The sequence below is a fragment of the Mustela nigripes genome, chromosome 15, assembly GCF_022355385.1.
Source record: "Mustela nigripes isolate SB6536 chromosome 15, MUSNIG.SB6536, whole genome shotgun sequence".
In the NCBI taxonomy this organism is placed as follows: domain Eukaryota; kingdom Metazoa; phylum Chordata; class Mammalia; order Carnivora; family Mustelidae; genus Mustela; species Mustela nigripes.
Window position 1 is genome coordinate 9,972,075 of NC_081571.1, and position 13,020 is coordinate 9,985,094.

At 41.2% G+C, this 13,020-nt stretch overlaps 1 long non-coding RNA gene and 1 other non-coding gene across 2 annotated transcripts in view; one reads left to right on the plus strand and one right to left on the minus strand.

The window, feature by feature from the left end:
- LOC132002511 (uncharacterized) overlaps positions 1–13,020 on the minus strand; it is a 229,634-nt gene that overhangs the window by 72,681 nt on the left and 143,933 nt on the right. The window lies entirely within an intron of this gene.
- LOC132003071 (small nucleolar RNA U3) lies at positions 11,794–12,003 on the plus strand. The gene has a single exon (XR_009400138.1). It is a non-coding gene; the product is annotated as a small nucleolar RNA U3 (small nucleolar RNA).

The window sequence follows — 13,020 nt, forward strand, 5'->3', positions numbered from 1 at the left end:
AGCCTCCAAATGCTCAGGGGCATTTGGAGGTGGGGGTGAGCGTGGGAGGAATTCCTAAAGTCAAGTTCTGTGGCTGCTGGGCAGTGAGGGTGTGTGAGAAGGCTAGAGGTCTGGAAGATTCCCAGATTTGGAGGTACCGTGGAGCCTGAGCCTGCCACTGCTCACAAGGTCCGTGCAAAGCTCGCTTCTCTGCGCACTGGCTTCGCAGAGACCACTGGCCAGGTGCCCGGTTTCCCGATCACATCTCCTTCTTTTTCAAAGCATTTGAAGGTCTGGGTCCTTCCACTACCTGAGTCTGTTAAGCATATATGAAAACATATCATGAAAGTAGCCTACATGTCCTGTGGGGTCCTCCCGTTTGCATTTGAATGTCTGCAGATCTAGCCTGCTTCCCTGGAGATAAGGGACATTTATCTTTGGAAACTGAGAATGAAGGCAGAGGAGATGAAATTCAAGAGAGCTGGAAGAAGTCATTTTTATTTGTGATTCTCTGGTTGTCCCCACTGCTGAAAAATAACTGTCAAAACCCTACATCTCTGACCCTGTTGGGATTGTAGCCAGGGAGAGGGCTTTGAAATCGAACATAATGGATAACCTGGGTGATGCGTGACTTTTTTTTATATGAAGGTAAAGTCTGAAGCTTTTTTTTTTTTTTTCCAGATTCTGGTTAGCATTTAACCAGTGCCCTGGGTGTGCATGGATTTCTACGGGGTAAATGGGTTGGTGCCCTTCAGCGCGTGCCTGAGACTACCAGCGATCCAGAAAACATCTTCTACACCAGTAAACACTATTGGACTTGCCACAATGATTTACAGTCTACAAAACTGTCTTAATCTTGTGCTCATAAGCTATAAGCTAAGTGTTAGCATATTCAACAATTTCCATTAAAATCTTTTCCTACACTGTTCTCTTGTAGGGCTAGTTGAATAACTCAGCACGTTGGTCACTTGGTAGGTTGGCTCAGATTGTGAAGGAAAACATTTTGTTTCCTCTTCTTGGGGGCCCACAGGAGGGTGTGGGCGGAGCAAGGGTTGAGGGACCATCAGTAAGGACCATGGAGAAGTGCTGTTAAATTGGCTCAGCTTGCTAAGCTACAGATGTTCACGCATCCTGTAATGCTTGTAACTGTCCAGGAGCAAAGAGAGCAGCAGGTTCAATAGAAGGAAAGGGGTGGCCTGGCCCAGGCCACCTTCCTGAGGCCACAGTGGAGGACGGTTAGGTGGGAGAGTCAAGGCAGTGTCTGACAGGCAATTGCAGATTATAAATGGGCTGGAAAACCCAAGCGGGCTTGCCTGACTGAGTGCATGCTGCCTTCCAGAAACTAGCCAGAACCCATAACATTAAAGGGGCCATTTCAGGGGCGCCTGGGTGGCTCAGTCGGTCAAGCGTCTGATTTAGTTTCAGCTCAGGTCACGGTCTCAGGGTCGTGGAATCGAGCCCCTCATAGGGCTCTGTGCTCAATTCAGAGTCTGCTTAAGACTCTCTCTCTCTCTCAGATAAATATATCTTTTAAAAAATAGTTTGGGGGCACCTGGGTGGCTCAGTGGGTTGAGCCTCTGCCTTCGGCTCGGGTCATGGTCCTGGGGTCCTGGGATCGGGCGCCACATCGGGCTCTCTGCTCGGCGGGGAGCCTGCTCTCTCTCTCTCTCTGCCTCCCTCTCTGCCTACTTGTGATCTCTGTCTGTCAAATAAACAAATAAAATCCTTTTTAAAAAATAAATAAATTTTAAAAAGTAGTTTAAAGGTACCATTTTATTCAGGTGCCATCTGACAACACATCCTCTCCTTTATTTCTCACAACGACCCTGCTGGCTATGTGTGGGCTGCCCCATTTCACAGATCAGAAGACTGAAGCTCAGATAGCCACTGTGCTGCCTACAGCCACGCAAGGATTCAAAGCCACAAAGCTGAGGCTGGAAGCAGCTTCTCACTGACCCCAGAGTCCATCATCTTTCTGATGCACTTTCCTGTCTTCTCCATAACACATATGCCACACTCTTCCCCTGTCTGGTTCAAATGTGGAAATGTGGGGCAACTGTGTCCCCTCAGAGAGGTAAGACCATGGATGGTGGGAGCTGCACATTTAGCAAACTCATGGGCATATCTCTTTGATGCTGTCTGCCCCAGGCTGTGCTGCCTAACTTGACGTCCACCCAGGCAGAGAGCAGACGGTAGTTCACTAGAAGAAGGAATAAAGGCCCCTTGATGTCTTCTCCACTTCCGCCGAGGATTGCTGTGCCCCCAGTAGGGACACGTAGCCTGGTCCAAGACTTCAGAACTATAGATCAGCTTCTCTGCTCTTCTCGGCAAGCCAGGTCATGCCAGAAACCCAGCTGGCCAGGCCACAGCTCTGTTACTCTCACATACCTGATCGCCTCTCACCAGGAAGCCTGTGGAAGATGACCACGGCCGACTCTGAGGAGACCTGTCTCCCCATCATGGATCTGTGAGAGCTATCACTCGTCATATCCTCGACGGTGAGAATTGGTGGTTGTCCCATTTTGGATGATACGAAGCAATACTATATCAAGGATATGTTTTCCCATTTATCTAATAACGACAGATTGACCACATGCCAGGCACTCTCCTCAACACTGTACAATGGTCTTGTGGAACCAAAAAGTAGAGGATATAGGCACTGGGTCTAGAAACAGCTGGTCTGATCATCGAGAAGCTTGCTAGAAAAGTAGAATCTTTTCTAGAACCCCAGTCTGACAAAATCTCAATCTGTATTTCCCAAGTGACTCCTATACACCTTAAAGTTTAAGAAGTGCTGTGATAAGAGGATAAAGGAAGAATTTTTCTCGAGAGTTTTAACTCAAATGATACTATACACATATGAGTTCTGAGCAAACTTGGAGCTTCTTTTTTTTAAAGATTTATTTATTTTTATTTGAGAGAGAGAGAGAGCACCCACGAGCAGGGCAGGGGTGGGGAGTGGAGGAAAAGGGAGAGAGAGACTCTCAAACAGACTCCCCACTGAGGGGGAGCCTAGCCCAGGGCTCAATCCCAGGACCCTGAGATCATGACCTGAGCCGAAATCAAGAGTTAGACACTTAATTGACTGAGCCACCTAGGTGCCCCAAACTTGGAGCTTCTTGAATTTATGATTCCTTTCTGCCTGATAAAAAGGTTTTCCAAAACTTCTTTAAAGTTCTTTATCCCTTTCAGGCCTTGATGAGTACAACAAAGCTTTTACCCAACTACATTTGAGCAAGAGTGGGAAGCTATTATTTTTTGAGTGACTTCAAATGTGCACTGTAGGATTTATCTCAAGACACCTCCATAACAGTCCTATGACATGGGTATTTTTGTTGCCATTTCTCTGTTACAAGTTCAAAAAAACCCAAAAACCTAGTATTGAAAAAAAACTAGACTCAAAGGCACTCGCTAATAGTAGCAGATCTGAGACTCAAACCCATATCTCCCTAACATCAAAGTCCACACCTTCCCACTCTGTATGAGGCTGACTCAGCTGCCAAGCACAGCAAACTAAACTTAAAAGGGGTCCAAATCATATATGTAACTATGCTTTTATCTGGAAAGAAAATGTTTTAAGGCCACATAAAAACATTCCAAGCCATCTGTGTCTTTCTACCTTTAACACTGTCTCCTGGAAATTCTACCACGCAATTAAGAAGTATAGTATTTTCAAACTAACTTATTAAAATATAATTTGATGGAGAGATGAGAAAAGGTTGCTTCCTGACATTTGCCACGGCATATGAAAAGAATATCCAGGCTGCAGTGTACATTACATCCAAGGAAATGACAATTTACTCTTTCATAAAACCATGTAAGGACCCTGATTCCACCATTTTGCTTAAATTATAAGTTAGAAAGTTTCCCCATCTCTCTTTCTCTATATTTCTTTCTCCCTGTGTCCTACTATATACCCCGACATCCTCTCCAGTTCCCAGTACTGCCTGGTGTTTCCTGGTCTCAGGAAGATCCCCATCCAGAAAACCTCCAGTCTTCCTTCCACTAAGTAGCTAAGGGAACAAAATATGCTCTCCCTCTTTCTCCTCATCCCAGCTAAACTCCTGTTCAGTATCAATGCAAATTTCTCAGTTAAGTGCTGAAGAAAAATCAGGCTCACTAAATTAATTCCCTTTAAGGTGAATTGATAATTGATAGCCCCTAAACCTCCTATAGTTATTTGCATTTTAAAGGATCGTAGGCACCCAACTGAATCTTTATTTACATGAATTTCAAGCTAGGGAAGAAGATTTTGTTTGCTTTGTTTTGTTTTGTTTTACCATGGGATCAACTTGGAACCTGTCCTATAAAATGTTAGGTCTTATTTATAATAATCACTTTGTTGGATTAGTTAATCCAATAGGCCTGCAGTATTATTCTCACAGTCATATGCCTAATGCTACGCTGAGCCCTGATTTGCGCAGAGCAACCTGTTGAGACCCTGGCAAATCTAGAACTAGACAGGGAGTTCTAGGTCCATCCTGCCTTGCTCCATCCTTGCCTGAATCAGACAGAAAGTCCCCCAAATAACTAGTGGGGCTACCTGAGGCCACTTCTTTGGTGGCATTTAGCAAGATGGGGAATGAGATGAACTCTTGACTTTTCTAATAGTCTTCCTGCTCTCTGCCCTCCCACTCCTTGTATATTCTGCTATGGTCCCATAACCCTCTGAACTGTGGGTTCAGTTCCACTTCCACTTCTTTAGGGAATAGAAGGAGCCCCTGATGAGTTACACTTTGAAGAGCAATGCTCATTTGGAGTGTTTTATTGTTGCTTTCATCCATTTACAGAGCATTTCCCAGTTGATAAGCACTATGTTAAGTGCTTAATCCTTACATCAAAACTACAGAGAAAGTATCATTTCTTCCATTTTAAGATGGCAGAAGTGAGACTTGGAAAGGTCAAACATCTTAGCCAAGCCCCTACAGCCAGTATAGCACAGAGCCATATTGCAAATCTACATCTAACTCCCAAGTCCCAGGTCTTAGCTGCTACCTGTAGTGTATATACTAAAAGGGATATGGTGTCTTAGAGTCCCTTCCTAGGCAGGGCCAACTTCTCCATTAAGCACAGCAGGTACAGTGTCTGGGACCCACAGTAGTTTTAGGAACTCATAAAAATGTTTTCATTGTTTTTAACATCAGGAAAAATAAATGAACTTCTAGGTTGAAAAAAATATATTTTACTATGTGTTAATATATGTTAATATATTCACCTTTATACCAAATTTTTTTGCCCACAAAAGCAAAAGTTCCCAGGGCCCATGGAAGTCAAAGATAGCCTTGCTCAGAGGTGACCTCGCCAGCAGTCTGCCACTCTGCTGCCCAGATCGCTGGCCACAAAACCTCAGAAAAGGATGGCATTATTATCTCTAGTGTCAAAGAGGAACAGAAGAGCAGAGAACCTAGTAATTCTCTCCAAGTCCTGAGGTTGGAGGAGGCAGCTTGGCTGATGTGGCAGACCGTGACCCAGCAGATGACTGGAGCAAGTTAGCTTTAAGGCTATCAGATTGGTCTACACCTGATCCCTCTTGGGTGGAGATTGGAAGAAGACCAGAACTTTGCACCCCTTCCTCACCCACCCACCCCAGGCCAATAGATTTTGCCCTGTTCCATGATTACCCAGGACTGGGGGTTCTGACCATCAAATTATAGACAACAGGACAAGTAGATGGATCTTTGCCAGCAGATCTGAACCAGTAGCAGGTCAGAAGTGCTTCCTGCCCCTTGAAGATGCTGGGACAGGTGATGATTGGTCACCTAAGCCAGATTCTCATCGGCTCACTCCCTGGCACCCAACCAGAGAGGGGTCCCTTTAGGAATTCCACATGCTTTGGCTTTCTTCCGGGGGGAAAAAAATCCTTTGATGGTGCCAGCAGCCTGGCAGTTGCCTTTGAGAACTCTTGGCCAACAAGAAGGAATTTTCATGCAAACAAACAATAAACTCCGGCCTGGAAAAAGCCAACTTGAGCCCAAACCATTCTTCTTGTATTCCTTTCTCTCTTTCTTTAACCTAAAGGACACTGTTCAAAGTTACAACGGCAGTTTCCAGTGGTATATAATAAGAGCTGCAGAAATCAGGGTGATGTGACCACAACTGGTTCACTAACAATAATACTCCCATAAAATATTTATGTGAGTACATCCTACTTTCCATGAACCTCACTTTAGATAGCCTCACATGATCAGGTCAAGATTTTACAAGTTGAATGATAGGTTAAATATACCAGTGGGATGACTCTTTACCAGAATTCAGAGATGATTCCTTTTGCAAGTTCAGGACCTTTTTAAGGGGCTCATAACTCTCCCCCTATTTTTATGTTTTTTATGAACCTATATTTTAGTATATTGAGTTTTCCCTAAATTGAAAACAAGCTATTTGTTAGTTCCTTGAGTTCAGTGCTGGACTCTAACCCAACACAAAATAAAATACTAGGATGAGGGTCATGAAAATTAAAACAAAAAACAAAACAAAACAAAACAAAAAAACTGTCTCAGGGATAGAAACTGAAACCTTTGAGAAGTAATACAATTCTATTAAGTAACAAAGAAAAAAAAAAAAAAAGCCAAAGCTAGCATCCTGTACTTGGACAGACTTCTGGAATGTTCCCTAGAAGCTATCTTGTCCTTAAGTTATTTGTTCATATGTGGCACAGATTCAGGTGAGAGCAACATGTGCTGTGGTGACAAAAACATTGTTATTTAGATGGGGCTCCTGGATGGCTCAGTCATTAAGCCAGCTGCCTTTGGCTCTCAGGTCATGGTCCCAGGGTCCTGGGATCAGAGTCCTGGGATCCAGGTCCTGGGATCAAGCCCCACATCAGGATCCCTCCTCAGTGGGAAGCCTGCTTCTCCCTCTCCCACTCCCCTGCTTGTGTTCCTTCTCTTGCTGTGTCTCTCTCTGTCAAATAAATAAATAAAACTTTTTTAAAAAATTGTTATTTGGAGAATAGAATCCCCTTTAGACTGCCTGATTCATTGATTCATTCAACAACTTTTATTGGTTACCTACAAATTGTCAGGCACTCCGGAAGAAGACAGACTAGTCCCTGACCTTTGGGAGATTACATTCTAGAGAGGGACAGAAGCAGATGGAGTCAGGCTGGTCATTGAGTGCCTCACACACTTGGCCTTCAATAATTATTGTTAGATAACAAAAATCCATTCTCCAAGGCTCTGGGATGGCAGTGAGAGGGGTGATGGACATATAGCCCAACCTGCAGTCAGGAAAACAGAGGCTGTTCCCTCCTTTGTACTACTTGATACCTGGTCTCACAGTATGTGCTATTATCATAACTCTTTGAAGCAACTCTCATCTACATGTGATAAAAGATGAAATTGAGGCTGAATAATACTAAGTTTTTGACAAAAGTCACACAGCTAACAAGCTGTGGAGCCAAATTCAAACTCAGGTATGACTGACCTTAAAGGCTCAATTGTGTTTAATTTTTTTCATATTAGTTTTAAAACCTTTTAAAATTTTTATCAAAGTTGATAGAGACACCATTCATTGAATCAATATATTTCTTCGAGGCTCAAGACATACCCTATGCCCCCCTGCTCCACTTCCTCTTCCCTGTAACAATTTTAAATTCTTTTAGCTGAATTATATGTATATTTGTATCACTAAAAAAACATATTCATGTGGATCCTTTTTAATTTTTCAGTCTTAGGTATTACCATCTGAACTCCCCCTTGAGAATATAGATTTCAACCTCTTTTCTTCTACCCTCCCAATACAATGTTTTAAATACTTTGGCTATAAAACTTAGTGTGTGCATTGTTATGACAAGGCAGAATGGCAGAGTAAGGAATCTGGTAAGCCAGTTACAAGATTTGGGTCCGTGGGATGAAAGCAGTCCATAGACACTTTCTCTGAGGGGGTTCAGATGTTGAACTTCACAAAGACCTCAAAGTAGTTACTATAAATACATTCAAACAAAGAAAATCATATTTAAAGAACTGAATAAAGTATAATTACAATGATTCATCAAAGATAGAATACCAACATAAGAGTCAGACTCAAAAAAAGAAACAAACAAACAAGTGGAAAATCTGGACTTGAGAACTGAAATAACTGAAACTGGAAGATGAAAGCCTCAACAGAAAATATGAGGGGCAGAAGAAGGAATCAGTAAACTTGAAGATAAGATGACAGAAATTATCCAATCTGGAAAACAGAAAGAATAAAAAAAAAAAAATGATCAGCGTCTCAGAGACCTGTGGGAAACCATCAAGCATCACAACACTTGCATAGAATTCCAGAAGGAGGGGCGTCTGGGTGGCTCAATCGGTTAAGCATCCAACTCTTAATTTTGGCTCAGGTCATGAGTCTACTTGGATTTTTCTTGCCCTCTCCCTTTGCCCTTCCCCCTGCTCATTCTCTCTTTCAAATAATTCATTAATTAATTAATAGAATTCCAGAAGGAAATGGGGAAATGCTTTTGAAGAAAGGATGGCTAAAAATTTCCTAACTGAAGAAAAACACGAAACCACCCATCTAAGAAGCTTTAAAAAAAAAAAAAAAAATTATAACATGAAAGATCTATCCAGAGTTGTACATTGAAATTTGCTTATATTTATGAATAGAGGATGAAAAGCAATTAGAACCTTTCAACATAAGGTTGAGGGTTGTACAGTCTAAGTCTTCTACATTGGGCTGTTCTATTTGTGGGGCCACTAATATCAATAACTTTATGTCTGTGTGTATGTTGGAGTCTCTAGAAAAGATTTTTCAAATAGTCTACTAGCGGGTCACATCTTGGCTACAAGTACTCTGGCATCTCGTCTCACGACTATGGGCTGACCCATGGCCTCCAGTGAACACATGTGTCAGATAATAAGCCTCCTGTCTCCACCAAGACTGGGGCAGGGAAGTCCTCTGGCTCATCAAGTGACAGACCCCTCAAGTGCTCTGCAAACAGCTTTCAGCAAATCCTTATTGATTTGGTTCCCTCCTCATCCCCATTTGCAGGTACCACTGGTTCCTGAGATTTGGGGACTCAGCAATGTAGTGTGGGCTGTTTCTTGGCTCCCCCAATTAACTGCAACAGATTTAAATGTCTTCCACTTGCGAAATCACTTACCATTCATTCTTGTGCTTTCTAGTTCTTAAAATGCGATCGCTTCACCTCCCCCTTCTACACTCCCCATCCTTAGATCTCTATACATCAACAGATCCTTGTACTTTTACTTTTTTCTTTGTTGTATTTTTAGAGGGATTTTTGGCTGAACTGGAATCTGTTGTTGGATCAATCTTCTTTTCCAGAGCATCTGAATGATAACTCAAAACTGTGATACAAGTCACTCAGATGTGTAAACAAAGGTGTCACCTTCTAAATCTCATCAGGCCTTTATAAGAGCAGTGATTATCTTTGTTAAAATAAATAGTGGGGAAATACAGAAGATCTGCAAGATGGAAAATAAAAATTTAAAGAACTAGGGCGTGTGGGAACAAGGCTGAAACAAGTAAAATCATTTAAAATGTCAAGGTGGGGACACTTGTAGAACAGTCTTTAGTTTTTATGGGCATGAGGTTCTCCAAGTAGAAGAGCAGAAATGTGAAGACATGATGGTAACTAGCTTGGAAACACCATTGATATTTGCTCTGTGCTTAGATTTTGGCATCTGCAAATAAGAATATTAATAGCCCCTTCTTTTTGCTATGAGGGTCCATGAGAAAATATATCACAAGGATCTGCCACATACAGTTCCAGGATCCCAAAGGCCCTTCCAAACCTGACATTCTGTATTTTTTAAATTTTAACCCTCTTAATAAGTGCATAGTGGTACCTAATTGTGGTTTTAACTTGTGTTTCCCTCCTGACTAAATAAAATTGAGCTTCTTTTCATGGGTTTATTTGACCTGATGTCTTATTGGGTGATGTGTCTCTTCAAATTGTTCCTTTAAAAAATTGCATGGCTTTCTTATTATTGAACTTTGAGGGTTCTTTATATAGTCTGGATACAGATTTTCTATTTTCATATATACTTTAAAAATATTTTCTCTCAGTCAGTGGTTTGTCTTCTCACTCTCTTAACAGTATCTTCCAAAAACCAGACATTTTTCATTTTGGGAAAGCCCAATTTTTCAATGATTTCTTTTATGAATCATGTCTTCAGTGTCATATCTAAGAAATATTTGCCTAATCCAAGGGATAAATATTTTCTTCATTTATCCAAGAAGTTTTAAGATTTTAGGTTTTGCTTTTACATCTGTGATCCATCTTGAGTCAATTTTACATACAACAGAAGTATGTTGGAAGTTCATATTTTGCATATGGCTATCTAATTGATCCAGCAACACTTATTGAAAAGACTGTCCTTTCTCCACAAATTTGACACTGCACTTTTGACAAAAATCAATTGTCCATATTTGCGTGGATCTAATGCTGACTCTACATTCTGTGTCACTGATCTCTTTATCTGTTGACGTGTTGATTCCATACCCTTGTAAGTCTTGAAATCACAAAGTGTTAGTCTTCTGATTTTATTTTTGTTTTCCAACATTGTTTTGGGTGTCCATGGTTGTTTCCATGTCAGTATAAATTTTAGAATAATCTTGTCACATTCTGCTAAAAATTCCTGCTTCAATTTTGATTGGGATTGGATTGAATTGAAGCTATAGATTTGGGGGAGAATTTGGGAGAAAATGTAAATGTTAGGTAAGGAAATGTGTTCTTCCCTAGAACCTCCAGAGGTAACCAGCCTTGCCAACACCTTGATTCAGCCCCAGGGAGACTGAAGTCAGACTTCTGACCTCCAGAACTAAAAGAGAGTAAATCTGTGTCGTTATAAGCCACTAAGTTTGTAGTAATTTGTTATAGCAATAAAAGGAAACTAATAGAATGGTTGACATTTATTCCAGCAGACATTTTTTTTTTGCCATGTATCTTACTAAATATGAGTATGTCTATGTGTGTATCTTGGGTATAGTCTATTTATGTGTAAGTTTATATATCTATAGCTGTATATGTATCTATATCTGTCTATATCTTTGACACCTATGTCTGTGCATATAAATTTACCTTTTTAAATTAAACAGTGTGGTATCCTATTGTCTAAGTGGAGCATACCTTATTCAGGTAGTTCTCTCCAGAGGAATTTTTAGGTTGTTTTCAGTTCTCTCTACCACCACAACTACCACTACCACAAACAGCTCTATTGCTAATATCCTCATACGCGTATCTGGGTGCACTGGTTTGTGTATTTCTGAAGAGTAATTTAATACAAGTTCAACTGCTGAGTCACACATTTTAAATTATAATAGAAAACACCAAGATTGGGGCACCTGAGTGGCTTAGTCGGTTAAGTGTTCTTCTCTTTCAGCATGGGCGGTGATCTCCTGGTCATGATCTCAAGGTCATGGGATCAAGTCCTTCAAACTCTGTGCTCAGTCCAGGATCTGCTTGGGATTCCCTCTTCCTCTGCCCCTCCTCTAGCTTGCAGGCTCTCTCTTTCTCTCTCTCAAAAAAATAATAAATAAAATCTTTAAAAAAAAAAGAAAAGAAAACACCAAGATTTCTTCCCAAAAGTTATCAGGTTTTCTACCTTTTCATTTTAGTTTAAGCACTTTTCATATATAGAAGTATTGAATATTTGTGAAATCGGCTGCCACTCCTGTCATTGAATTTTTTTACCTTTTTGTTCCACAGACTTTCCCCATCAGCAAGATCACAGAATTATTCACCCGTAGGTTTTCTTCTAGTATTAGGATGGACACTGAAGCATGATCAAGGGTTTGCTAAGAAGACAACTGGATACTGCTAGACCAGAAAGAAACTAGCTACGACTCAGTTAAAATAGTCCCTGGTTTAAGACTATACTATTAGGGATCGTTTCTATAATTTGCTACTAGAGAAGGTTCTCTAATCATGTCAAAAACCCAAAACCATAAGGCGGAAGTGCAGTGTTCTCTTCTGAGCATGAAACTGGCTCTAGGTGTTGTTTTTGGCACTGCCTTCTGCCTTTGTAATGGTTCTTCTCCTTTGGGACAGTAAGAGGGAGAGGACATACTCTGAGTGGTTTCTGTTGTAGTTTTTTTTTTTTTTAAGATTTTATTTATTTATTTGACAGAGAGATCACAAGTAGACAGAGAGGCAGGCAGGGCGTGCAGGGGAGGGGAGCGGTCTCCCTGCCGAGCAGAGAGCCCGATGCAGGGCTTGATCCCAGGACCTGAGCCGAAGGCAGAGGCTTACCCCACTGAGCCACCCAGGTGCCCCTGTTTTATTTTTTTAAAAAGTTCCCTGATTTGACACAATGAGGTTATAAAACAGATGAGCCCAATAGCTCTCACAGCCCATTTTTGCTCTCTGAGAAAGCACCATGAAGGTTATTCCTTTGTAAATGATGTGGAGTGTCTCACATCTCCCCACAAGCTCCCCAGCCCTTTGGGCCCCTGTGTTCCAGCCAAACTGATGTGCTGCAGTCTCCAGAAAATCTATGTATTCTTTCTCATCACCTGATTTTCACACATACCCCTAACTCTGGTTGGGGCATCATCATTCTGGTTATAAACTATTAGATCTGGTCTCAGTTCAAGCATCCCTTGCTCCAGGTAGCCTTTAGGACCAGCTCCTTTCCACCCACCCCCAACAGACACATGCATGGGCACACATGCACGCACACACACACACACACACACACACACACACGCAGTCCGAGTGTTGTACCCCCTTCTATGTGCTTCAAAACCACTCTTCACCTGCCCACCACGGCACCAATCTCACTGTATCATATATATTTTTCTCTCAGGACTGTCTTCCTCAAAGCAGTGACTTCCATGAACATGCCAGTTTTGTTATCTCCTTTGACTTACACAGCATCTGACACACCATAGTTACCTAGTAAGTGTTTCAATATTCATTAAAAAAATGAATGAAAAAAAGTAAATGAACCAAGACTGATATAACTTATATTATAAATTCTTGTGTGAATTACTAGAATATAGTAATATACTATATTCTATATTAGTATATATATATATATATAGTAATTCTTGTGTGAATTACTAGAATATAGTAATATACTATATTCTATATTA